This window comes from Nycticebus coucang, chromosome X, assembly GCF_027406575.1.
Source record: "Nycticebus coucang isolate mNycCou1 chromosome X, mNycCou1.pri, whole genome shotgun sequence".
NCBI lineage: Eukaryota > Metazoa > Chordata > Mammalia > Primates > Lorisidae > Nycticebus > Nycticebus coucang.
The window spans coordinates 26,984,180-27,010,767 of NC_069804.1; positions in this window are offsets into that span (position 1 = coordinate 26,984,180).

A 26,588-nucleotide genomic window follows, 5' to 3' on the forward strand; every position below is an offset into this window, starting at 1 on the left:
TGACAGCTTGAGACTCTGCCTCAAAAAAACAAAACAAAAGTTAGTCCTTAAAGAAACTCAAATAAATCCAGATCAAGACATATCATGGTCAAACTTATGAAAACTAAAAACAAATGAAAAAATTATGAAAATGGCAAGAGAGAAATGACAGCATACCTATATGGTGAAAACCATTCAAATGAGGTCAAGTTTCTCATCAGAAATAAGAGGCCATCTGAAAATGACACAAAAATTTTCAAGTACTGAAAGAAAAGAACTGGCAATGTAGAATCCCATATCCAGAAAAAAATGTAGTTCAGGAAGAAGCAAAACCAACGTATTCTCAGATGAAGAAACACTGAAAGAATTGGTAGGTAGCAAAATACCCTAAAAGATTGATTCAGTTCTCTAAATAGAAAAGAATGGTAAAAGAAATAATCTTGAGACATCATAAAAGAAAGAACAAAATAAAAAAAAAATACATGGGCTGGGTGCCTGTAGCTCAATCAGCTGGGGCACCAGCCACATACACGGAGCTGGCAGGTTCGAATCCAGCCCAGGCCTGCCGAACAACAACAACTGCAACCAAAAAATAGCCTGGCATCGTGGTGGGCTCCTGTAGTCCCAGATACTTGGGAGGCTGAGGCAAGAGAATCACTTAAGCCTAAGAGTTTGAGGTTGCTGTGAGCTGTGTCACCACAGCCCTCTACCAAGGGTGACATAGTGAGACTCTGTTTCAAAAAAAAAGAAAGAAAGAAAATAAAATACACAGTTGAATAAAATAGAGTTTCCTTTCCTTTTTTTTTTTTTTTTTTTTTTTGAGACAGCATCTCACTATGTCACCTTTGGTAGAGTGCCGTAGCGTCACAGCTCACAACAATCTCAAACTCTTGGGCTTAAGTGATTCTCTTGGCTCAGCCTCCCAAGTAGCTGGGACTACAGGCGCCCGCCACAATGCCCAGCTATTTTGTTGTTGTTGTTGTTGTTGCTGCAGTTGTCATTGTTTAGCTGGATGGGGCCGAGTTTGAACCTGTCACCCTCGGTGCATGTGGCCAGCACCATAACCATTGTGCTATTGGCACCGAGGCACTTTTTGAATTTTCTAAATTACGTTTGGTGATTGAAGCAAAAGTTATAACTCTCTAATGTAATCTTAGAAGTACGTAGAAAAAATATTTAACAAAACTATATTATAAATGAGAGAGGGGAAAGGGACATACATGATGTAAGCTTTCGTACTTTACTGAAAGTGGTAAAACTGACATTGATTGAATTCGATAAGATGTGTGTGTGTGTGTGTGTGTGCTTAATATATATAATCTCCAGAGTAATTACTAAAAAAGAGTGATGCAAAGAGAGATACTCAAAACACCATAAATAAATAAAAACTAAATTCTAAAAATTGTTCAAAACCACAAGAAGGCAAGGAAGGGATACAAAAAGAGAGAGAAGAATCAGAAAAAAGTTAAGATTTAAATCCTACTATACCAACAATAATATTAAGTGAAAATGGTCTACACATGCCAATTATAAGAAAATGTAAAAGTGGATTTAAAAAGTAGTCACCAATTTGCTGTTTACCACAAACTTACTTCAAATATAATGATGCAGGTAAATTGAAAGTAGGGTTAAAAAAGCTACATCATGCCAATAATTTAAAAAAGCAGAAATGGCTATATGTACATCAGACTGGGTAAACTTCAGAGCAAATCAAAATGCCAGAAACAAAGAGGCATATTATATAACGACAAATGTTGGAGCCAACAAGAAAATATAGCAATCCTAAATGTGAATCCACCAAATATCAGAGTTGCAAAAATATGTGAAGCTCAACTGATACAACTGAAAGGAGAAACAGATGAATCCACAATTATAGCTGGACGTTCCAACATTACACTTCACATTTGATAAAACTGCACAGATTCAGCAGGGATATAGATGGAATGAACACCAGCAACCAACAGAATCTAATCAACATTTAGAGAAACTACGCTCAACAACGGCAGAGTAGACATTCATTTCAAATGCGCACAAAACGTACACCAACATAGACTGTATCCCGGGGCAAAAAATAAAGGTCAAAAACTTTAAAAGAATGGAAATCATAAGAGTGTGTGCTGCAACTGCAATGGAATCAAACTAAAAATTGATAACTGAAACATAACCAAAAAAATCTCCGAACATTTGTGAACAAAACAGCACATTTGTAAATAATCCATGGGTCAAAGAGGAAATATTAAGGAAAATTTTTCAAAAGGACATTGAATGAGTGAAATTAAAGATACCCCTCAAAACGTATATTTGAAAAGAAACACAGATAAATAAAAAATAAAAGAGTAGAGCTCGGCGCCTGTAGCACAGTGATTACGGTGCTAGCCACATACACCGAGGCCCAGCCAGCTAGATAACAATGAACCAACACAACAAAAAATAGCCAAGCATCATGGCGGGTACCTATAGTCCCAGCTATTGGGAGGCTGAGGCAAGAGAATCGCTTAAGCCCAAGTGTTGGAGGCTGCTGTGAGCTGTGACGCTACAGCACTCTACTGAGGGTGACACAAGGAGACTCTGTCTTGAAATAAATAAATAAATAAATAAATAAAATATTTAAAAAGTAGGAAAAATGTCCAAATTCATAACTCAGAACTGTTATTACCCTGATAACAAAACCAGACAAGATAAGCAGCAAAAAATAGAGACATGCAGACTAATAATTCTCAAATAAAGGTATAATAGCCTCAAAAAAAGATTAAAAAATATAACACATCATTTACACACTATGAGGAAGATAAATCAATTTCAGGGATATGAGACTGGTTCAATATTTGAAAACCTGTAAACATAATCTACATTTGAACAGACAAATCACATGATTGTATGGAAGCAATTTTAAAAAGGCCATTACAAATATACAACATTCATTCAAGATAACAATTATCAGTAAAATAACAATATAGGCAATGCCTGAGTTAAAATCATCCAACTCATGTTTGACTTGCACTTACAAACAGGGGCCGTTACAGTTAATAGATAAATGTACATACAAATTCAACTTAAGCACAAACCTACAAAACCTATCTTGTTCGTACCACGGGGACTGCCTCAGAGGTAAACTTACTAAACTTGACAAAGAATATCTATAAAAAACCTACAGTTGGCATTATATTTAATGGTGAAAAACTGAATGCTTTGCCTCTAAGATCAGAAACAAGGCAACTTTCCCACCACTTCTACCTAACACAATGTCAGAAGGTCTGGCCAGGACAATAAGGGAAGAAGAGGAAATGAAAGGCACTCAGATATGAAAGAAAGATATAAAAATGTCCCTATTTATAGATGACATAATGTCTACATAGATAACCCCCCGAAAACTGTTCACAAGTTCTTAAAAACCTAAACTTAGAAATATATGATACAGCAATTGAACTCTAGTATATTTATTCCAGAGAAATAAAGATTATGTTCACATAGAAACTTGTATAAAAGTATTATGATAGATTTATCAATATTGGCTATCATATAAACTGAAAAAAAACACATAGTCTTCAAATAGTGAATAGTTAAACAAATTGTGGTACATCCATAGTACTATGGTACATCCAATAGTACCATGAAATATCACTCAAAAAAAAAAAAAAGGAACAAGCTGCATTCATCTCTAGGTAATTGTACATTTTGATACAAATCCAATCTCAATAGTCACATACACTATGACTGTATTTATGCAATAGACTAGAAATGAAAAATTAGAGAAATGAAGAAAATATTTGTGGTTGGCAAAATTCAGGGATGAGAGGGAAGGGGGTATGGAGGTATGCCATTTAAATGTAACAAAAGGGATCTTTGTGGTGATAGAAATGTTCTATATCTTGACTGTATCAATGTGAATATACTGGTGTAGCTACTGTACTATACTTTTGCAAGATGCTAAAATTGGCTGGAAATGAATAAAATGTACATGAGGTATCTTTATATTATTTCTTATAGCTACAAGTATATGTACAATTTCCCAAATATGAAGTTTAATTAAAATTGTTTATCTTCTTAATACATGCATATAAATTGGGTTAATTCAGTGCAAGAGACAAAAACACATACAAACTAAAATATATTTCACAAATAGTACTTTGGGAGATACCTCATTTAGTAACACCAGACCAAAACATTTCAGCCCAAACATTCTGCTAAGAAAAACTGTAAAAGATGGGAAAATATAAAAGACATATGTTTGAAAATACCATAAAACTAAATAAATAAGCAATGAAGAGACAAGATCTCAAGTAAAATAGTAGCAAGAAGGGTGAGAAGTAAATTTGGTACTTCTTTTCCCCACATGATACCTACCCCTCCTCAAATGAGAAGACTGAAAACCAAGTTGCCAAACAGAAAGGTGTAGCTAGGCAGGTGAATGACGTTTCCAGCAGACCCATCAGCCCTTAAGACACAGACGGGATTTGAGGCCCTCCAAAAACCAAAGCACATGGAAACCAAAGGGTTCATTTGACATCTGCAGAAGTTGTCTTGAATGTCCTTATAAATAAGAAATAGAGGCCGGGTGTGGTGGCTTACGCCTGTAATTCTAGCACTTTGGGAGACCAATGCAGGTGAATTGCCTGAGTTCACGAGTTCAAGACCAACCTGAGCCAGAGTGAGACCTTATCTCTAAAAATCTCTGGGCGTTGTGGCAGGCCCCTTTAGTCCCAGCTACTCGGGAGGCTGAGGCAAGAGAATCACTTAAGCCCAAGAGTTTGAGGTTGCTGTGAACTGTGACGCTATAGCACTCTACCAAGGTGACAAAGTGACTCCGTCTCCAAAAAAAAGAGGAAAAGAAAAAAGAAACAGAAAATTCCTCTCAAACCAGAGACCACATTTCAAAAAGATTCAAATCTTGAATGCAAGGAGATACTCCCATTTTTACAGCCTCTCAGAAGCAAAATAAAATACACCCTGAACAAAGACAAATCACCTAAAGTTCCAGGCTTCTGACTGGTACCAGTCTGTGGCCTATCAGGAACCAGGCTGCACAGCAGGGGAGTAGTTGCAAATACAGATTATCATTAGAAGAAGAGGTTTGACTGCACAGACACCATAATAAATCAATTGCTTGCATTCTCATATGAAAACCAATTCCTCTCCTCCAGTCCATGAAAAAACTGTCTTCTGTGAAAGCAGTCCCTGACTCCAAAAAGGTTGGAGACGGCTGATCTAGAGCTGGCTCTTCAATAAAGGGACTCTGCTATGAATTTGGCTTGTTTGGCAGAGTGGTCTTTGTGGAACTCCGGGGCACAACATCACCAGGGCTTCTCAGTTTTTCCCCTCTTAGATGAGACAGGATGGCTAGAGACAGTTGAAGCTGAGTATTTCACTTCCCCAAATGGAAGGCTGGAGCAAACTGAAATCAGGAATATTTATTTCCCTTCTTCTAGTTGGTTAGGCTCTGATAAAACCCCAGCAAGTTAGGCTCTAGTAAAACAGTTTCTCCTGAAGACTGGCCTAGTTAAAAACAGAGTTTTGGTGTATTTTGAAATGCTTACTTTTACACACACACACACACACACACACACCGCCGCCAGAATCAAGAGGGGTTTTTTGTTAATATTCTCTGTGAGGACCTGGTTGAGCTGCTGTAGGTGAAACTCACAAAACTATGGGTGCCCCTTTATTAATGGGTCCTCCTGAAGATTTCAACTCTCAGGCTTGTAGGCATTGATGCTCCGGGAATTCAGCAGTTACAGTTCAGGGGTTTTTTTGTTTTTTGTTTTTTTTTTCACCCCAGGACTAATCCCTATGAAGGTTTCTGCTCATAGGTTTCTGCTCTAGTAAGTTGTGCTTCTCTCTATTTGCCTGTCACTCTCTCCAATTTGGGAGGCTGTGGTTTGCTCTGTGACCTCACTTTTCTGACAGATCTAAGAAACACTGATTTTTCAGTTTGTTGAGATTTTTACTTGTTGCTAGGATGGAGTAGCAACTTCTAAGCTTTTTACATGCCAGACTGCATATTGTTCATTTTAAGTTGTAAAGTTTATTTAAACTCAATTACATTCCAATAAAGCTGTTACAAAGTGTGAGAAACACCAGTACATATGTCTACAGGAAAATTTATAGCAATAACTACAAAATAAGAAATCTTGAAAATTCATGATAAGAAAACCCATCTGAAGATATTGGCAAAAAGCAGTGATTTCATGCTAAGCCAATATCAGAAATGAAACAATAAAATTAAGATAAAGTAAAGATATTAAAATAGTTACAAAGAAAAGTGTGACAAATATAAAGCTTTCTTTTTGCAAAGGGTAAAAAATTCATAAAACTCTGTCAAGACTGATCAAGAAAAAAATAAGAAATATATTCTCAATAGCAATATTAAAGGAAATCCTCACTCTGTATCATTTAGAGACATAATTACATAATCAAATTTTGCTAAGAATATTGATATTACATGAAAAGACAACATTCCAAGAAAAACAGAGCTTAACAATCAAGAAATATAAATGTTTCTATATCTCTTAAATTGTGTCTGTTATGAAAAGTTCATTAGGAAAAATGAATTATTTTTGCTGGTGCCTGAAGTTGTGAACCTTTTCATAAAATTAATACCATTCTTGCGCAAGCTCTTCCACATACAAAAAACACAACAGTATATCCCAAAATGTTTTAGGAACATCTATAAAGTTACAACAAAATGGCATAGAGGAAAAGAAAATTAAATGTATGTATCCCTCATTACTTCCCAAAACAAATCAAAATAAAAATGTCTATTTGTCAAACAGAACCTGCAGATATTTCAATTATAAAGCCCCATGAACAAACTGGGTTTAATTCAACAATAAATTCGATAGAATTAAAATTTTGGAAATAAATCTCTTTAACAAAACCAAGAGCAAAATTCTATCACTATCACAATAATATACAGAGAAAAAATATGACAAAATTTGGTATACAGGCTTGGCACCCATAGCTCAGTGGTTAGGGCGCTGGCCACATACACTGGGGCTGGAGGGTTCAAACCCTGCCTGGGCCTGCTAAACAACAATGACAACTACAACTAAAAATAGCCGGGCATTGTGGCGAGCGCCTGTAGTCCAAGCTACTTGGGAAGCTGAGGCAAGAGAACTACTTAAGCCCAAGAGTTTGAGGTTGCTGTGAGCTGTGATGCCATAGCACTCTATCCAGTAAGACTCTATCTAAAAAAAAAAAAAAAAAAAGGGTAGCGCCTCTGGCTCAGTGAGTAGGGTGCTGGTCCCATATACTGAGGGTGCTGAGTTCAAACCCAACCCTGGCCAAACTGCAACAATAAAAAAAATTAAAAAAAAAAAATCTTAATTTGGGGGCGGTGCCTGTGGCTCAGACGGTAAGGCGCCGGCCCCATATACCGAGGGTGGCAGGTTCAAACCCGGCCTCGGCTGAACTGCAACCAAAAAATAGCTGGGCGTTGTGGCGGGCGCCTGTAGTCCCAGCTACTCGGGAGGCTGAGGCAAGAGAATCGCTTAAGCCCAGGAGTTGGAGGTTGCTGTGAGCTGTGTGATGCCACGGCACTCTACCGAGGGCCATAAAGTGAGACTCTGTCTCTACAAAAAAAAAAAAAAAAAATTAGCATAAACTCCTGATAATTTTTTTATGCACTAAATGTCACATCTTATAGTGAAATACTGAAAAACTCCCCTCAGATTCAAAAAGTGATAAGAATTTCTACTATCAGTTTCATTCAACATTTAACTATTAAATTCACAGCCAGGGCAATAATACAAAAGGTGGGAAAAAAGAATAAAAATTGGAAATGATGGGCCAGGAATGGTGGCTCACAACTGTAATTCTAGCACTCTGAGAGGCTGAGATGGGTGGATTGCTTGAGCTCAGGAGTTCGAGACCAGCCTGAGCAAGAGTGAGACCCAGTCTCTAAAAACTAGGCAGGAACTATGGCAGGTGCCTATACTCCCAGCTATTCCAGAGACTGAGACAAGAGGATCCCTTGAGCTCAGGAGGTGGAGATTGCTGTGAGCTATGATGCCATAGCACTCTACCAAGGGCATCATAATAACAATATGTCTTGAAAGCAATCTTAAAAGTAATACATTAGAATTTATCAAGGGCAGTGCCTGTGGCTCAAAGGAGTAGGGCGCCGGCCCCATATAACGAAGGTGGTGGGTTCAAACCCAGCCTGGGCCAAAAACTGAAAAAAAAAAAAAAATTATCAATTAGGCTCAGTGCCAGTAGCACAGTGGTTACAGCGCAAGCCACATACACTGAGGCTGGCAGGTTTGAACCCAGCCTGGGCCAGCTAAACAAAAATGACAACTGCAACCAAAAATATCCAGGTGTTGAGGCAGGCGCCTGTAATCCCAGCTACTTGGGAGGCTGAGGGAAGAGAATCACTTATGCCCAAGAGTTTGAGGTTGCTGTGAGCTGTGACACTACAGCACTCTACGGAGGGCGACATAGTGAAACTGTCTCAAAAAAAAAAAAAAAAGAATTTATCAATTAGTGTTATCAAGATATTGTATTCCATACAGATAAACACATTTTTCTGAGAATAGCAATTGTTACTAAACTTTTTATACATATAATAAGAGATGGGCAAAAGTCCTACAGGGCAAGATAATATTTAAAACTGTTTCAATATGCTTAAAAGACAAAACTGGAGATTCATTATAAACTAGTTCCTGCTGTCATTCTATTCTTATGTCAAAGAGAACCCTGAACCACAGAAAAAGATTTTCAACACACTAGACATTGAATCCAAGTGGAACAATAAACCAAGTATGCATTGCTATCCTGATCCTTATGGTGCCCAGTTTTATTATCTCACTGTCCAAATAAAGATTAGTTTCTTTTTGGTAATTACATTTGATAAAAATCCATAATTATTTGTACATCATTATTATATGTCAAAGCTACTTACATGCATAAATTATTGTCACTTTCACTTACATTCTATATTTTTCCTATTATTGAAATGATTCTGGCTTAGCCTGGTGGTTCACACCTGCAATCCCAGAACTTCAGGGGCTGAGGCAGGAGATCACTTGAAGCCAAGAGCTTGAGACCGACCTGGGCAACAAAGTGAGACCCTGTCTATAGGGTCTCAGGACAAAAAAGAATTTTTTTTTAAGGTTTTGGGGTTTTTTAATTTTTAAATTAAAAGATTAAGGAAACCTAGGAGAGCTGGGAAAGTAAAGCCCAGGAGAAGAGGGGGCTGTGGAAGGGACAACCTCTAGCATCAAGGTTGGTGAGAGGTGAAAACCACTGGGTTCTACCCATGACAACAGTCCTTGGTCACCTTAGCGGGACTGGAGGGTGGAGAGACAGATCACAGAGGTAAGAAATGACTGGCAAGTGAAGACATGGAGACAGCGGTTGTGGAAAACTCCTCTAGGCCTTCTCATGAAAAAGAGCTGAGGAAGAGAGAGAAAGGGGGAAGGGGAACTGAAAAGAGAGGGGACAGGGAGGGGCAGAGGGGCAGCAGCTGCTGGAAACTGTGAGCCATAGAAGGAGTTAGATCCCAAAATGGTCACTTGCTGAGTGATCTCAGGTGAGTCAAGGCACCACTCTGAAATAGTCCTCACCTTAAAAGTTATTGGGAGCATCACACAAGTTAACTATGCAAAGCATCTGGCATGGGGCCTGGCATGCCACAGGACCATAGAGAATGTGTCCTTGTCATCCTCACACCAGAGCCCCACAGCAGCTCAGGTGTAGCAGGACATCCTCATTATGAAAACATTATCCCCATTTTACACATGAAGAAACTGAGTCACAGAGAAACTTATCGGTCTCTATCTCAGCCCCACCCCACAAACACACAAGGCAATGCCAGTTCTTTGCTGGTGTGGGAAAGGTAGGTATTTGGCACAGGGCCTGAAACAGAGACGTTTGTTGACTGAATGAATGGGAAAGACAGAGATAGAAACCAGAGAAACAGGAAGAGAGAAAGCTGCAATCCTGCTGTGGTAAAAAGAGCCTGGAAGGTAGCCAATCATAGCTAGGTATTTGGACCTTAGGGACCAATAAAAGCCAGGCATTTGGGTCTTAGGGACCAATCAGAGACAGGCATTTGAGTCTCAGGGGCCAATCAGAGCCAGGCATTTGGGTCTTGGGGGCCAATCAGAGCCAGGCATTTGGGTCTTAGGAGCTAATCAGAGCTAGGTACATAAGGCACAGGAACCATCAAAAAGAATTTTTTTAATTAGCCAGGCATGGTGGTGCATGCCTATAGTCACAGCTAATTGGAAAGCTAAGGCTGGAGTATTACTTGACCCCAGGACTTCATGAGCCAGTGTACTTCAGCCTAGGTGACAGCGTGAGACCACATCTCTAAAAAAAAAGGGGGGGGGCAGGCGGTGGTTCAAGCCTGTAATCCCAAAACTCTGGCAGGGGGAGGTAGGTGGATCCCTTGGGCTCAGGAGTTCAAGATCAGCCTTAGCAAGAGCAAGACCCCGTCTACTAAAAAAATAGAAAAATAAGCCAGGTGTTGTGACATACACTTGTAGTCCCAGATCCTTGGAGGGTGAGGCAGAAGGACTGCTTGAACCCAGGAGGTTGAGGTTGCTGTGAGCTATCCTGCTATGGCACTCTAGCCTGAGGCAACAGAGTGAGACTCTGTCTCCAAAAAACAAGGGAAAATAGAAATGATTCTGATATGAACTCTATATTAATCATGTCAAAATATGTTGAAAGTAAGATTCTTGTATATTATACAATTATGGTAGATATAAATTCTTATGCTATAGGTAATAAATTTTTTTATTATTTTTTATCAAGAGTTTTAATCTTGACTCTTACATGCCCTATTAATGTTGACATAGCAACATATCAGCAATTATAAAAACAAATCATTTTGATATTTGCTTATGAATGTGCTTAAATTTTTATATGTATGTATAATCAACGAATATATATTTCGTGTATTTTAATAAGAAAATGTCTTTAATTTTTGTTTTGATATTTTTATGTGAGTTTTTTTGGCTTTTACAACATTTTGTTGCTACTGTCAATACAGTAAGTTATCACTTTCTATAAATGGAAAAATTTGACAAAATATTGACCAAAGTTATTAAGTATATTATGAGTGAACTCTGTATTTTCTATCTATAATAAATACTAAAAATATCATTAAGGTGAACAAAATGTATACCAAGAACTTTAATAAAGATACACTGCTTACAGAGGAAATATGATTTAAGTGATTGCAGCCTTCTCAACAGTATCCAAGAAAACCAAAAGAAAATAGGTAATATCCCTCTAATGACAACAGAAAAGACTACTTTTCAACCCATATTCTAGATGCAGCAAAATTTTCCTTTCAAACAATAGGGAAATAAGGCAGAGCCACATAACGGAATCTGAGATAGTATGTCACTAGCCAACCAGTAATAAAGCCGTGCTAAAGGACTTTAGGTTGAAGGGAAATGACATCTGATGGGAACAGAACTACAGGAAAGAGTGAGGAGCAGTGGAGAGGGAAGATGTGTGGACAAATTCAAAAAGATAAATATTTTATCATTTTTAGAAAGACAGCTGACTCTCTAAAGCAAAATGATAAATGGTATTGGAGATGTGAACTACACAACAAGAACACAGAGGAGCAGGTGAATAAATGCAATTGTAGGGTTATGAGGCTATAGTTACAGGAAGTGATACTATCTAACTAGGAAGAGTAAAGAATTCAAATGCCCCCTCAAAAAATAAACAAATAAAAAGAATTCAAATGCCTTTTTTTTTTTTTTTTTGAGACAGAGTCTCACTATGTCGCCCTCGGTAGAGTGTCGTGGCGTCACAGCTCACAGCAACCTCAAACTCTTGGGCTTAAGCAATTCTCTTGCCTCAGCCTCCCAAGTAGCTGGGACGACAGGAGCCCGCCACAATGCCCAGCTGTTTTTGGTTGCAGTTGTCATTGTTTAGCAGGCCCAGGCCAGGCTTGAACCCGCCAGCCTCCGTGTATGTGGCCAGCGCCCTACTCACTGAACTACAGGCGCTGAGCCCAAATGCCATTTTTTCAAGACAAGGTATTGTCTGTCACCAAGCCTAGAGTGCAGTGGCGTGATCATACCTCAAGTGATACTCCTGGCTCAGCCTCTCAAATAGCTAGCACTATAGGCATGCACCACCACATGGGCTAATTTTTAAATTTTTTTTTGCAGAACCAGGGTCTTGCTACATTGCTCAGGCTGGTCTTGAACTCCTGACCTCAAATCATCCTCCCTCCTTGGCCTCTCAAAATCTGTACTAGGATTACAGCAGTGGTTCTCAACCTTCGTAATGCTGTGGACCTTTAATACAGTCCCTGTGGGTTGCAACCCAAAGGTTGAGAACCACTGGATTACAGGCATGAGCCACCACACCCAGGTTTCAAATGCCAATTTCCTGAGCAACCACTAAATCTAGTGCAAAAATTGAGGTACTATTTTAGTTAGTGTCAATAACCATACAACTTATCCCCATATTAATACCCACATTTATTTATCTATTCTCCCACTAGGCTATCCCTTAATAATGTAATCCCAACACACTATCTTCACCTGGCACATACTTGAAACAGAAAAAAACATTTATGGGATGAATGAAATAATTACATTAAAAGGGATTAAACAATGATGGCAAAAATAAAAAAAATATACTACTTACAAAGGTTATTTGGATAAAAAATATTCTTGGATATCTACTTCAGAGAAGACAGAGTAAACAAACTCCCTATTTGTTGCCCTTAGAAACTAAAAACTCTAGATATTATATATAAAATAAACATAAGCCTGAAAGGTGGAGAGAGTAAGAGAGACTGGTAGGGATCTCAGGACCCAAAGAACAACATAATGGTAATTTTCTTTTTTGTTTGCTTGGTTTGGTTTTTGGTTCATACATCCCAGACCCAATGCTGAAGAATCAGGCGATCTGAAAATGCCAAAGGAGGTAGACTCCCTGCAAATCCCACTTGCTCTAGACAAAGAACTAAGAAAGATACAGCCGAACAAGACAGAAAACTTACAGACAATAACTTCTCTACTCAAGTTAAGCACCATCCTCACCTACTCCCTGAAAAGTCCAGTGGAGAGTCTCTAGACAATCCACTTTCACTTCAAACGTAACCATAGTGATCTACTTTCTCAATTGATTGAGCATAAGCAAAATACTTTTTTTAAAGTATGGCTCGGTTACACTCATGCAATTTAGATAGACAATTTAGATACCACTGTACAATTATTAGAAGAGCTCATTCAAAAATATTGATCATAACAAGTGCTAACAAGCATAAGCACTGCAACTCACATACAATGCTCATAGAATGGGAAATGGTATAATTATATTGTAAAGCATTTTAACATTTTCTGAAATACACAAAGGTACATCTATTAGGTGATCTAGCCATCCTGTTTCTTTATGTTTATATATAAAAAAAAAAAAATTTGGCGGCACCTGTGGCTCAAAGGAGTAGGGTGCCGGCCCCATATACCGGAGGTGGCGGTTTCAAGCCCAGCCACGGCCAAAAAACTGCAAAAAAAAAAAAAAAAAAAATTCTTTCTTTCTTTTTTTTTTTTTTTTTGAGACAGAGTCTCAAGCTGTCGCCCTGGGTAGACTGCTGTGGCGTCACAGCAACCTACAACTCTTGGGCTTAAGTGATTCTCTTGCCTCAGCCTCCCAAGTAGCTGGAACTGCAGGCACCGGCCACAATGCCTGGCTATTTTTTTGTCGTTGTTGTTGGAGTTGTCATTGTTGTTTTATCTAGCCCAGGCTGGGTTCAAACCCAGAAACCTCAGTGTATGTGGCCAGCGTCCTACCCACTGAGCTATGGGCATTGTACATTGTACAATGACTTGTGCAATAATGTACACACCATAGGAAAGGAGGCAAGATTTGAGCAGAAACAGGAGATAGTAATGTAAAGTTGCACAAGAAAACTTGAGTGCAGGGATGGTTGTGTACATTATCTTGTGGTTTTAGAGGGGTGCCAAAACTTGCATTGTTCATATTAAAGTGTAAAAATATTTAAACTAAATTATTTAAACACAATTTCAATGAAGCCATTGCAAAGCATGAAATACAACGATATTCCACACAGGGATTCCATAGTCAACATGAAAACATGTTTTCTAATAGCAATTGTCACTAAACATTTCATATATGCATATACACAACCAATAATTTTTGGTTGCATCACCAATAACATTTCATATATGCATTTCATATATAATAATAAATGGAACAAAAGCCCTATAAGGCAAGGTTGTATTTCTAAGGCTTTTTTCTCCTACACTTAACCAGATAAAATTTGCGAAGGCTTTAACTCTGATTACTGTTGTCAGCTTTTCTATCATGGCAGCAAAATTCCCTGAATATAAGATAAACTTTATTACACACTTGACATTTAATTCTAGTAAAACAAAAAGAGAGCATTATTCATGACAATTTTACTTATGGCCTCTAGTTTAATGATCTCACTGATTATAATTAGAGGTTAGCTTCTGATAAATGACTCATAATGAAATTATTTTCTCAGTATCTTGTTTATAATTTTCTCATTATTCTCTTCTAATTATTTCTAAACATTCTGTCATTAAGACTAGCTTCTTATAACATCCTATACTGCTTCAAAATAAAAACATTATAACTTCCAGAAAGTTGTTAGTTATATACCATCATCATGAGATTGTTTTGATTTGTATTTTGTATTACTCACAGATATATTATATGAGCAGAATATAAACTTGGCCAAAAAAGCTTATACATATCCCATTTCAGAAGTAATTGTGAATGTTTGTGAAGTACAGTATATACATTAACAGATATAAACAGCCATTAAGTGAATTAGATATTTAAATAATAGTAAAATATCTATAAATAAATTATAACTAGATTTTTATATGAGCAGTATATCTTGGAGATGTCCTTTGTAAGTGTTTTATAGACAACTATTTTAAATTGCACACAAAAGTTATGAACACCATGTATCTAGTAATTGGTTGTAAAACCTACACAGTATTCCCAGTATGGACACAACATAAATCATCAAAAAACAGCTATTTTGACTTTTTTGTGCCCATTCCTCAATGCACACATATAAGTAGATGTGTCACATACTGCCACAGAAGGCAAATTACTATGTAAAACTGTAGGCAAATTCACAACTTTGTTCAAACATAACAAATTACTTCCCCCAAACCCATTACACTGTCTGAATAGTGTGGTATCAAGAATTAAAATGAGTGTTCTGTTACTTACATAACTTTATGCTGGGTATTAAGTATACCTAAGATGGCATGTCTTTATACATTTATTATTCCTATATCTTTTCATATGTATCATTAATCCCATATGTTCCTAGGTTATTGTTTCTGTTATATATATATTTTTTTTTGGCTGGGGCTGGGTTTGAACCCGCCACCTCTGGCATATGGGGCTGGCGCCCTACTCTGCTGAGCCACAGGCACTGCCCCAACAAAGTTATTGTTTCACAGTAATTAAAATTAAGAACCAAAAATTATTGTACATTAGCCATATTTATGCACATACATGTTTATGCACATGCATATACACATAAATTCTTGTTGCTTTCAGTTATGTTCTCTATGTTACCTAGTATTGACACATACTCTATGTTTTGTATAAATTATTTTGCCTATAAATATATCATGTTTATTAAAAGTATGTCAGATATAAAATATTTTTGGTATAGCTCATGCAAATGTCATTATTCTTTGTCAAGAGATTTTGGATGTATTCATACACTATCACATTCAGATCAACATTAGCATCAGAAAAATAACAACTTAAAAAATTTTGATACTGGAGGCGGAGCAAGATGGCGGCCGAGTAACAGCTTCCTTGCATCTAGCCATCGTGAGTCTGGGGAGATAGGACTCCAGGCATCTCTGGCTGGTGGGATCTGCCTATCATCACCCCTGTGAGGATATAGGGAGTCAGCAAGAGACTTCTGGACCCCAAGAGGAGGACTAAAACGGCAAGTGGTCGCATGTGTTTAATCCATCTAAACCCACCCGCAACTGTAAGTTCAGTAGCAGCGAGACTGCAAACCAGAAAGGCCTTACCTGTGAACTGTTTTGGTGTCTTTGGACTTGGCACTCAGATGAACTGCCTTGGGGAGAGCCTGAGCGGGAGTGCGGAGAACTTTGGCCGTTGTCTAGGGCGCCAGTCTGAGCTGCTGAGCCAGACGGAGCTAATAGTGTTTGGCTGTGGGTCACAGGGAGCCATTGTGAGCAATCTGCCCCAGCAAGCTTCGCCCTCAGGGTCACAGAGCTAGAATCAGGTGGGAGCTGGTAACCCAGGGACCAAGTAGCCTAAGGGTGGGGTCTGAGCCGCCTTGCAGCCCTAACCCTCAGGGGCAGAGTGAGACCGGTTTTGGCACACTGGGTAAGTGGATAGCCACTTCAACAGTGATTCCAGCGACAAGCACTTTCCTGGGAAAGCTTCTGCTCAGCAAGTTTACAAGATCAAAGTGCCTTTTAAGTGGGCTGAAGAGAGATTTAGGGTGTCTACCTGCTGGGGTTTCAGAAATCAGCAGCCTCCAGTCCTATCAGAACTGTGATTAACATCTCATATCCCACAAGACCACGTGTTACCCAGACAATATTCAATAACATATACATACTGCTTTGTTTTTGGTTGTGTTGTTTTTTTTTTTTTTTTTGGTATGGTTGTTTTTTTTGTTTATTTTGATGTTGTTGATGTTGTTTTGTTTTTTTAATTTCAACCTTTTCCATACAGATCCTATCTCTTTTTCAATTTTTCTAGTTTAATTATAATTTCCCATTGCTGCCCTTTTTCAATAACTAGAACTTCATTTTTGCTAGTGTTTCTACCACTATTATTTGGTTTTTCACCCAATTTTATCCCGTAAAGTTTTCTGTTTGCTTGTTTTGGTTTGATTTATAGCATTTTTGTCTTTCCTCTCTACTTGGTGGAGGTGGGGTACTGTGTCTGATCAGGTTAGCAAAGAGCTGCTGACCTCAAGGGAATCACCCAACTGGGCACCCCCAGAAGGTGGGTTTTTTTTAAGGTTGTGTCAAAGTAGACTACTGTACACCTATATTGCTCTGTATCCCTCTTTCTGTGCCTCTCTTCTTTTTGTCAATATTACTTTTACCCACCCCCTCTCCTTTCTCTATTTTTCTTTGTTTTTCTTATCACTCGGTCTTCCTTTCTTTCGTCCCTTTTTTGCTCTTCAACGTTCTCAACCTTCTGGCCCTGTAACCCTTAGTCCACAGGCACGAGAACTTAAAGAGCAAGAGGAAGGGAAAGGAAAATAAGGGCAAGGAAACAGATAAAAGAAATCACTCATGAGGAAGAATCAGCAGAAAACTCCAGGCGACATGAAGAACCAGTCCAGAACAACCCCACCAAGGGACCATGAGGTAGCTACTGCAGATGATTCCACCTATAAAGAAATGTTAGGAATGACAGAAAGGGAATTTAGAATACACATGTTGAAAACAATGAAAGAAATGATGGAAACAATGAAGGAAACTGCTAATAAAGTGGAAAATAACCAAAAGGAAATCCAAAAACAGAATCAAATCAGAGATGAACGATATGAAGAATATAAAAAGGATATAGCAGAGCTGAAGGAACTGAAACAGTCAATTAGGGAACTTAAAGATGCAATGGAAAGTATCAGCAACAGGTTAGACCATGCAGAAGAAAGAATTTCAGAGGCAGAAGACAAAGTTCTTCAGATAACTCAGATAGTAAAAGAGGCAGAAAAGAAGAGAGAGAAAGCAGAACGTTCAATGTCAGAATTATAGGACTTTATGAAGCGTTCCAACATACGAGTTATAGGAATTCCAGAAGGGGAAGAAGAATGCCCCAGAGGAATGGAAGCCATACTAGAGAATATTATAAAAGAAAATTTCCCAAATATCACCAAAGATTCTGACACACTGCTTTCAGAGGGCTATCGGACCCCAGGTCGCCTCAACTCTAACCGAGCTTCTCCAAGACACATTGTGATGAACCTGTCCAAAGTCAAGACAAAAGAAAAGATTCTGCAAGCTGCCAGGAGTAAGCGCCAGTTGACCTACAGGGGCAAATCCATCAGAGTGACCGCAGACTTCTCTAATGAAACCTTCCAAGCAAGAAGACAATGGTCATCTACCTTTAATCTACTTAAACAGAACAATTTTCAGCCCAGAATTCTGTACCCTGCTAAGCTAAGCTTAAAAATTGACGGAGAAATCAAATCATTTACGGATATACAAACATCGAGGAAATTCGCCACAACAAGACCATCTCTACAGGAAATAGTTCAACCTGTTCTGCACACTGACCACCACAATGGATCAGCAGCAAAGTAAGAACTCAGAAATTAAAGGACAGAACCTAACCTCCACACTGATGCAAAGGATAAAACTAAGAAATGGACTCTCACAAAATAAGATGAATAGAATACTACCACACTTATCAATTATCTCAATAAATGTTAATTGCTTGAATTCCCCACTGAAGAGACATAGATTGGCTGACTGGATTAAAAAACACAAGCCATCCATTTGCTGTCTACAAGAAACACACCTGGCTTCAAAAGACAAATGAAAGTTCCGAGTCAAGGGTTGGAAGACAATTTTTCAGGCAAATGGAATTCAGAAGAAAAGAGGTGTTGCAATCTTATTTTCAGATACATGTGGATTTAAAGTAACTAAACTCAAAAAAGACAAAGATGGTCACTTTACATTGGTCAAGGGAAAAATACAACAAGAAGACATTTCAATTCTAAATATTTATGCACCCAATTTAAATGCTCCCAGATTCTTGAAACAGACCTTACTCAGTCTGAGCAATACGATATCTGATAATACCATCATAACAGGGGACTTTAACACTCCTCTTACCGAGCTGGACAGATCCTCTAAACAGAAATTAAACAAAGATATCAGAGATTTAAATGAGACCCTAGAACAACTGTGCTTCATAGACGCATATAGAACACTCCACCCCAAAGATAAAGAATATACATTCTTCTCATCACCCCATGGAACATTCTCCAAAATTGATCATATCCTGGGACACAAAACAAATGTCAACAGAATCAAAAGAATTGAAATTTTACCTTGTATCTTCTCAGACCATAAGGCACTAAAGGTGGAACTCAACTCTTAACAAAAATGCTTGATCCCACCCGAAGACATGGAAATTAAACAATCTTCTGTTGAATAACAGATGGGTGCAGGAAGAAATAAAACAGGAAATCATTAACTTCCTTGAGCATAACAACAATGAAGACACAAGCTACCAAAACCTGTGGGATACTGCAAAAGCAGTTTTAAGAGGAAAATCCTTCGCTTTAGATGCCTACATTCGAAAAACAGAAAGAGAGCACATCAACAATCTCACAAGCCATCTTATGGAATTGGAAAAAGAAGAACAATCTAAGCCTAAACTCAGTAGAAGAAAAGAAATATCCAAAATCAAATCAGAGATCAATGAAATTGAAAACAAAAGAATCATTCAGAAAATTAATGAAAAAAGGAGTTGTTTTTTTTTTTGAAAAAATAAATAAAACAGATAAACCATAGGCCAGACTAACGAGGAATAGAAAAGTAAAATCTCTAGTAACCTCAATCAGAAATGATAAAGGGGAAATAACAACTGATCCCACAGAGATACAAGAGATCATCTCTGAATACTACCAGAAACTCTATGCCCAGAAATTTGACAATGTGAAGGAAATGGATCAATATTTGGAATCACACCCTCTCCCTAGACTCAGCCAGGAAGAAATAGAGCTCCTGAACAGACCAATTTCAAGCACTGAGATCCAAGAAACAATAAAAACTCTTCCAACCAAAAAATGCCCTGGTCCAGATGGCTTCACTCCAGAATTCTATCAAACCTTCAAGGAAGAGCTTATTCCTGTACTGCAGAAATTATTCCAAAAAATTGAGGAAGAAGGAATCTTCCCCAACACATTCTATGAAGCAAACATCACCCTGATACCAAAACCAGGAAAAGACCCAAACAAAAAGGAGAATTTCAGACCAATCTCACTCATGAATATAGATACAAAAATTCTCAACAAAATCCTAGCCAATAGATTACAACTTATCATCAAAAAAGTCATTCATCATGATCAAGTAGGCTTCATCCCAGGGATGCAAGGCTGGTTTAACATACGCAAGTTAAACAGAGGCAAAAATAAAGATCACATGATCCTCTCAATAGATGCAGAAAAAGCATTTGATAAAATCCAGCATCCCTTTCTAATTAGAACACTGAAGAGTATAGGCATAGGTGGCACATTTCTAAAACTGATTGAAGCTATCTATGACAGACCCACAGCTAATATTTTACTGAATAGAGTAAAACTGAAAGCTTTTCCTCTTAGAACTGGAACCAGACAAGGTTGTCCTCTGTCACCTTTACTGTTCAACACAGTGCTGGAAGTTCTAGCCAATACAATTAGGCAAGACAAGGAAATAAAGGGAATCCAAATGGGAGCAGAGGAGGTCAAACTCTCCCTCTTTGCTGACGACATGATCTTATACTTAGAGAACCCCAAAGACTCAACCACAAGACTCCGAGAAGTCATCAAAAATTACAGTAATGTTTCAGGATATAAAATCAATGTCCACAAGTCAGTAGCCTTTGTATACACCAATAACAGTCAAGATGAGAAGCTAATTAAGGATACAACTCCCTTCACCATAGTTTCAAAGAAAATGAAATACCTAGGAATATACCTAATGAAGGAGGTGAAGGACCTCTACAAAGAAAACTATGAAATCCTCAGAAAGGAAACAGCAGAGGAAATTAACAAATGGAAGAACATACCAGGCTCATAGACAGGAAGAATCAACATTGTTAAAATGTCTATACTTCCCAAAGCAATCTACCTATTCAATGCCATTCCTATCAAAATACCAACATTGTACTTTCAAGATTTGGAAAAAATGATTCTGCGTTTTGTATGGAACCAGAAAAAACCCCGTATAGCTAAGGCAGCTCTTAGTAATAAAAATAAAGCTAGGGGCATCACCATACCAGATTTTAGTCTGTACTACAAAGCCATAGTGCTCAAGACAGCATGGTACTGGTACAAAAACAGAGACATAGACACTTGGAATCCAATTGAAAACCAATAAATGAAACTAACATCTTACAACCACCTAATCTTTGATAAACCAAACAAGAACATACCTTGGGGGAAAGACTCCCTATTCAATAAATGGTGTTGGGAGAACTGGATGTCTACATGTAAAAGACTGAAACTGGACCCACACCTTTCCCCACTCACAAAAATTGATTCAAGATGAAAAAAGGACTTAAATTTAAGGCATGAAACAATAAAAATCCTCAAAGAAAGCATAGGAAAAACACTGGAAGATATTGGCCTGGGGAAAGACTTCATGAAGAAAACTGCCATGGCTATTGCAACAACAACAAAAATAAACAAATGGGACTTCATTAAACTGAAAAGCTTCTGTACAGCTAAGGAGACAATAATCAAAGCAAAGAGACAACCTACACAATGGGAAAGGATATTTGCATATTTTCAATCAGACAAAAGCTTGATAACTAGGATCTTTAGAGAACTCAAATTAATCCACATGAAAAAAGCCAACAATCCCATATATCAATGGGCAAGAGACATGAATAGAACGTTCTCTAAAGACGAAAGACGAATGGCTAAGAAACACATGAAAAAATGTTCATCATCTCTACATATTAGAGAAATGCAAATCAAAACAACCCTGAGATATCATCTAACCCCAGTGAGAATGGCCCACATCACAAAATCTCAAACTGCAGATGCTGGCGTGGATGTGGAGAGAAGGGAACACTTTTACACTGCTGGTGGGACTGCAAACTAGTACAACCTTTCTGGAAGGAAGTATGGAGAAACCTCAAAGCACTCAAGCTAGACCTCCCATTTGATCCTGCAATCCCATTACTGGGCATCTACCCAGAAGGAAAGAAATCCTTTTATCATAAGGACACTTGTACTAGACTGTTTATTGCAGCTCAATTTACAATCGCCAAAATGTGGAAACAGCGTAAATGCCCACCAACCCAGGAATGGATTAACAAGCTGTGGTATATGTATACCATGGAATACTATTCAGCCATTAAAAAAAATGGAGACTTTACATCCTTCGTATTAACCTGGATGGAAGTGGAAGACATCATTTTTAGTAAAGCATCATAAGAATGGAGAAGCTTGAATCCGATGTACTCAATTTTGATATGAGGACAATTAAAGACAATTAAGGTTATGAGGGGGGGAAAGCGGAAAGAGGGAGGGAGGGAGGTGGGTGGGGCCTTGGTGTGTGTCACACTTTATGGGGGCAAGACATGATTGCAAGAGGGACTTTACCTAACAATTGCAATCAGTGTAACCTGGCTTATTGTACCCTCAATGAATCCCCAACAATAAAAAAAAAAAAAAATTTTTGATACTTTATCTGTAAATGTGCTGAAATAATTTTAACTTGTACAGTACAGATTACTTATGTAATTTAATAAGAAAAAATCAGAGTTTTCTTTGGTTATGGCATTTTTCATGCAGCTTACTTTGCCTTTCTTTTTATTTTTTTTGCTATTCTTGATCACATGAATCTTACTTACATAAATAAAATTATTTCCATTTACAACATACTTATTATCTGAAAACTTTCATTAACAAACTATATAACATCTCTATAAAATGTAAAGTATCTTAATGAGTTGAACAAATACACACCATCAAAAACTTCCAAGAAATAAAGATACATTACCTACCTGGGAAGGATGATTTAAATGATGGCTGCTCTCTCCACAGAATCCATAGAAAACTAGGGGAAATGGAGCACCATTTTTCCAGGCTGAAAGAAGCTGTGTGTCTGTGTCCAAATCTCCCCTTTTACAAGGATACCAGTCGTACTGGATTAGGGCTCACCCTAATGACCTCATCTTAACTGAACCACATATACAAAGACAGTATTTCCAAATAAGGTCCCAGTCAGAGGTTCTGGTAGGTGGGACATTTTTGTGTGGCACAATTCAACAAATAACAAGGAAGTTCTTCAGGCTGAATGGAAATGAAAACTAAGTACTATAGGACTACAAGGAGGCACGAAGAGTACCAGTGAGGCAAAGTGTAACCTTTTACAGTGAAAATGTTAAATCATTTTTCTATTTGTGTCCACCCCCATCCTTGAAAACATAGACTTCTTTTGCATTTATTAAATCTAAGTATAACAACATCACTAATTAAATATACTAAAACAAGTCAAAATTTGTCCAGCTAAAGTCCACACACTTTAATTTCAATGCAAAAAAATACCCTGATTACTATTAAAGCTCCAAAGACAAGAAACAATATCATCAATCCTTCATGAAGCCCGAAAAATAAGCCGAAATCCTCCCACGCTACGACAATCCCTGAGTTTTATATTAACTATGTATGTTGTAAGAGAATTACATCAGTGTCAAAAGCCTTTAAATTAAATAAAATGCAGACATCTCTGACATATTGGAAGTCGCCACTTTTTTGAGGACGGTACTATTTAGATAACACCTGAAGAATATTGTCCCCAAATTACACCAGCCCATAGCAATTGCTGAGGTTCACAGGCCGCTTACGGCCGGCCGACAGACAACCATCAGCCCTAACGCAGCTGGGGCAAAAACCAACCCCAGAGACAAAAGCCAGAAAAAGAAAATCGCCAGGGAAAGGATCCACAGATAGTTAGTCCCTACAGACAGCCCATAGAACCTAAGAAACACCCTAAAACAAAGCCAAGGTCTGAGAAAAAAATCAAGAGACTGACACTAGACACAGACTATTCTCATCCTTCCACAAATAAATAGACAATAGTTCCTCAGCTCCAAAATACAACACCCCATAGGCTACATTTTAAAATGCTGAAAGTTATTTAATCCAGACACCTTTAAAAAAGCGCCTCTAGTTTTTCTATTCCGAAACATAGCCCCGGTACCCCTTGAAAAATGAAGAACATGGCCAACAGAAAAATATATAAATATCAATTACAACACCATTTTCAAATTAGATCTTTTTTACAAAAAGTTAAGAAAATGGGAGAAGTCCCTTAGGTACAGTTTTTTTTACTCTAAAAAAGAATTCACACTTAATGCCATACTTAGAAGTTAGAGCCAACAATCACTAATTTACAACCTAATCCCCCACACACACTCACCTAACCCTCTGCTTTTCCAGTAGTCTGAAAAGCCTTTCCTCATTCCTTATCCAAAACTAGACACAAAAGCTGTTAATGATATCCCGCTAAATAAAAATTCATATCCTCCTTTATATGTCCCCCCAAAATTTAAACCTACACAAATCCATGTCCCATTCCACTTAACGGATTTGAAGCAAATTAAGGCAGACTTTAAAAAATTCTCAAATGATCCTGATAAATATATAGAAATATTCCAACATTTAAAAAAATTATATGATTTAACATAAAAAATACTAAGTTTAAAAACAGCCCTTACAATAACTAAAAAGGATACTGCTTTAAAAAAAAGTCAAGCCTTTGGAGACCAATAGTTCACGACTCAAATAAATAATAAAATAACCACTCAAAAAAAAATCCTGATACTGCACAAGTCCGCCAGCCTTCACAACTGATGATCCAGGTTGGGAGGTTACAAGCTCAGTTTTAGGTTCTGAACAGGAAAAACACAAAAGTAAAAAACACCAACATATATTTTACCGTATAATAGAAGGCTTGCGCCATACTCAGCAAAAACCCATGAATTCCTCCAAATTCTCCATCATAACTCAGGGAAGGGATGAAAACCCATCAGCCTTTTTAAAAAGGTTGATGGAGACACTGAAAAAGTTCACTCCTTTATCCCCAAATTAAAAAAAATAAATAAAAACTTACCTTGAAAAATAAACTAATAACCCAGACAACACCAAACATCAAAAAAAATCAAAAATTTAGTATTGAAGATGAGATGCCCATGCCACAGGTATTACAAATGACTAATGATATATTTTATAATCCAAACCAAAAAAAAAAGGGAACAAAAAAAAAAGAAAAAAAACGACAGCCCTAATAATAGCTGTACAAAAAACAGGGTTATCAGTCACAATAATAGAAGGCTTACGCCTTCTATTTCCGTTATAAAAAAGAAAAACACTTCAAAAGGGAGTGGCCTAAAAAGACGACCCGGAAACACCCTCCCACCCCATGTGTGCTCTGTAAAAAAAAAACACGGAGGATCAAACTGTCCCCCGAAACAAAAGTTCCGGAAAGACAAACTGAATTCCAAGAAAGCCCTAAAACTAACACAACACTTAGACTGATGAAGCCCAGGAAAGACTCCCACTTCGATCACAAGGGAGAAACCCCAGTCTGTCTTAGTATAGAACAGCGAGTCGCCTAAGACCATTCTGCATATCAGATATTTACATTACAATTTATAACAGTAGGAAAATTACAGTTATGAAATAGCAACTAAAATAATTTTATGGTTGGGGATCACCACAACATGAGGGACTGTATTAAAGGGTCACGGCATTAGGAAGGTTGAGAACCACTGGTATAGAAGGAAATGAGTTTCCTTCATACAAGTGCCACCCTCTCAGTCCTTCTACATGCCCCTGGCCCTTAAACTCCAGAACGAGGACTACTGTCCGAGAAATGTCGGGAAAGCCCCTGACTCTCGACATTTTACCCTTCTTTTAATGTCAGAAAAAGACAATGTCTTGTTTTCCCATTCTTTCTTAATTATGTCTGAAAGCCCATCCCCTTTGTTAAAACAAAATATTCTTCAAAACATATGCGCCAAAATTTATTTACAACCCCTAAAAAAAATTGTCGATCTCCTAATTTAAAAAGGTAATAAATCCTGATATATAGACAGAAAAAAGACAGGTGGATAAAACCACAGGTACCTCTTCTGTCCACATTCAATTAGGAGACACTTACATGGATCCTAACAAATACCAATATCCTTTGAGACCCAAAGCCAAGAAAAGTCTACAACAAATATTTTCTTGCCTCAAAAATTACAACATTTTAGTTCCTTATAACAGTCCTTATAATTCCCCCATTTTAAAAGTGAAGAAAACTAACAGGACATAAAAAATAGTTCAAGACATAACAAAAGTTAATACAGCCGAAGTTCCACTCCACCCAATAGTATTCAATCCTTATATTCTGTTATCTAATATACCAGAAGACAATACATAGTTTTCAACAAAAAAATTTAAAAATGCCTTCTTTTATATCTCCAAAGTCTCATTATTGCTTTCAAAACTCCCAAAACTAAATCTTCCCAACTGACCTAGACTGTTCTCCCTCAAGACTTTAAAAAATAGCCCTAATTTATTTTGACAAGCCCTAACTAAAACTTCACAAGACTTCAATCATCCCTCAATCCAGATCTTAAACAATATATAATTTACTAATTATCAGCTCTTTCCAAAAAAGTATGAAAAAAGACAAAAACTTTGTTAAAACAGCTAACACTTTGTAAGTACAAAGTAAGTAAAAAAAAAAAATTATGTAAACAAGTTAAATATTTAAGACTTATTTTATCTCCTAAAAAACAATTAAAAAGTTTTTTTTGAGTTTTTTTTTTAATTTGGTTAAATGACTTTTATTTTTATTTTTAGAGGAAATTTACCTAAAAAAATACATAAAATAAAAATAAAA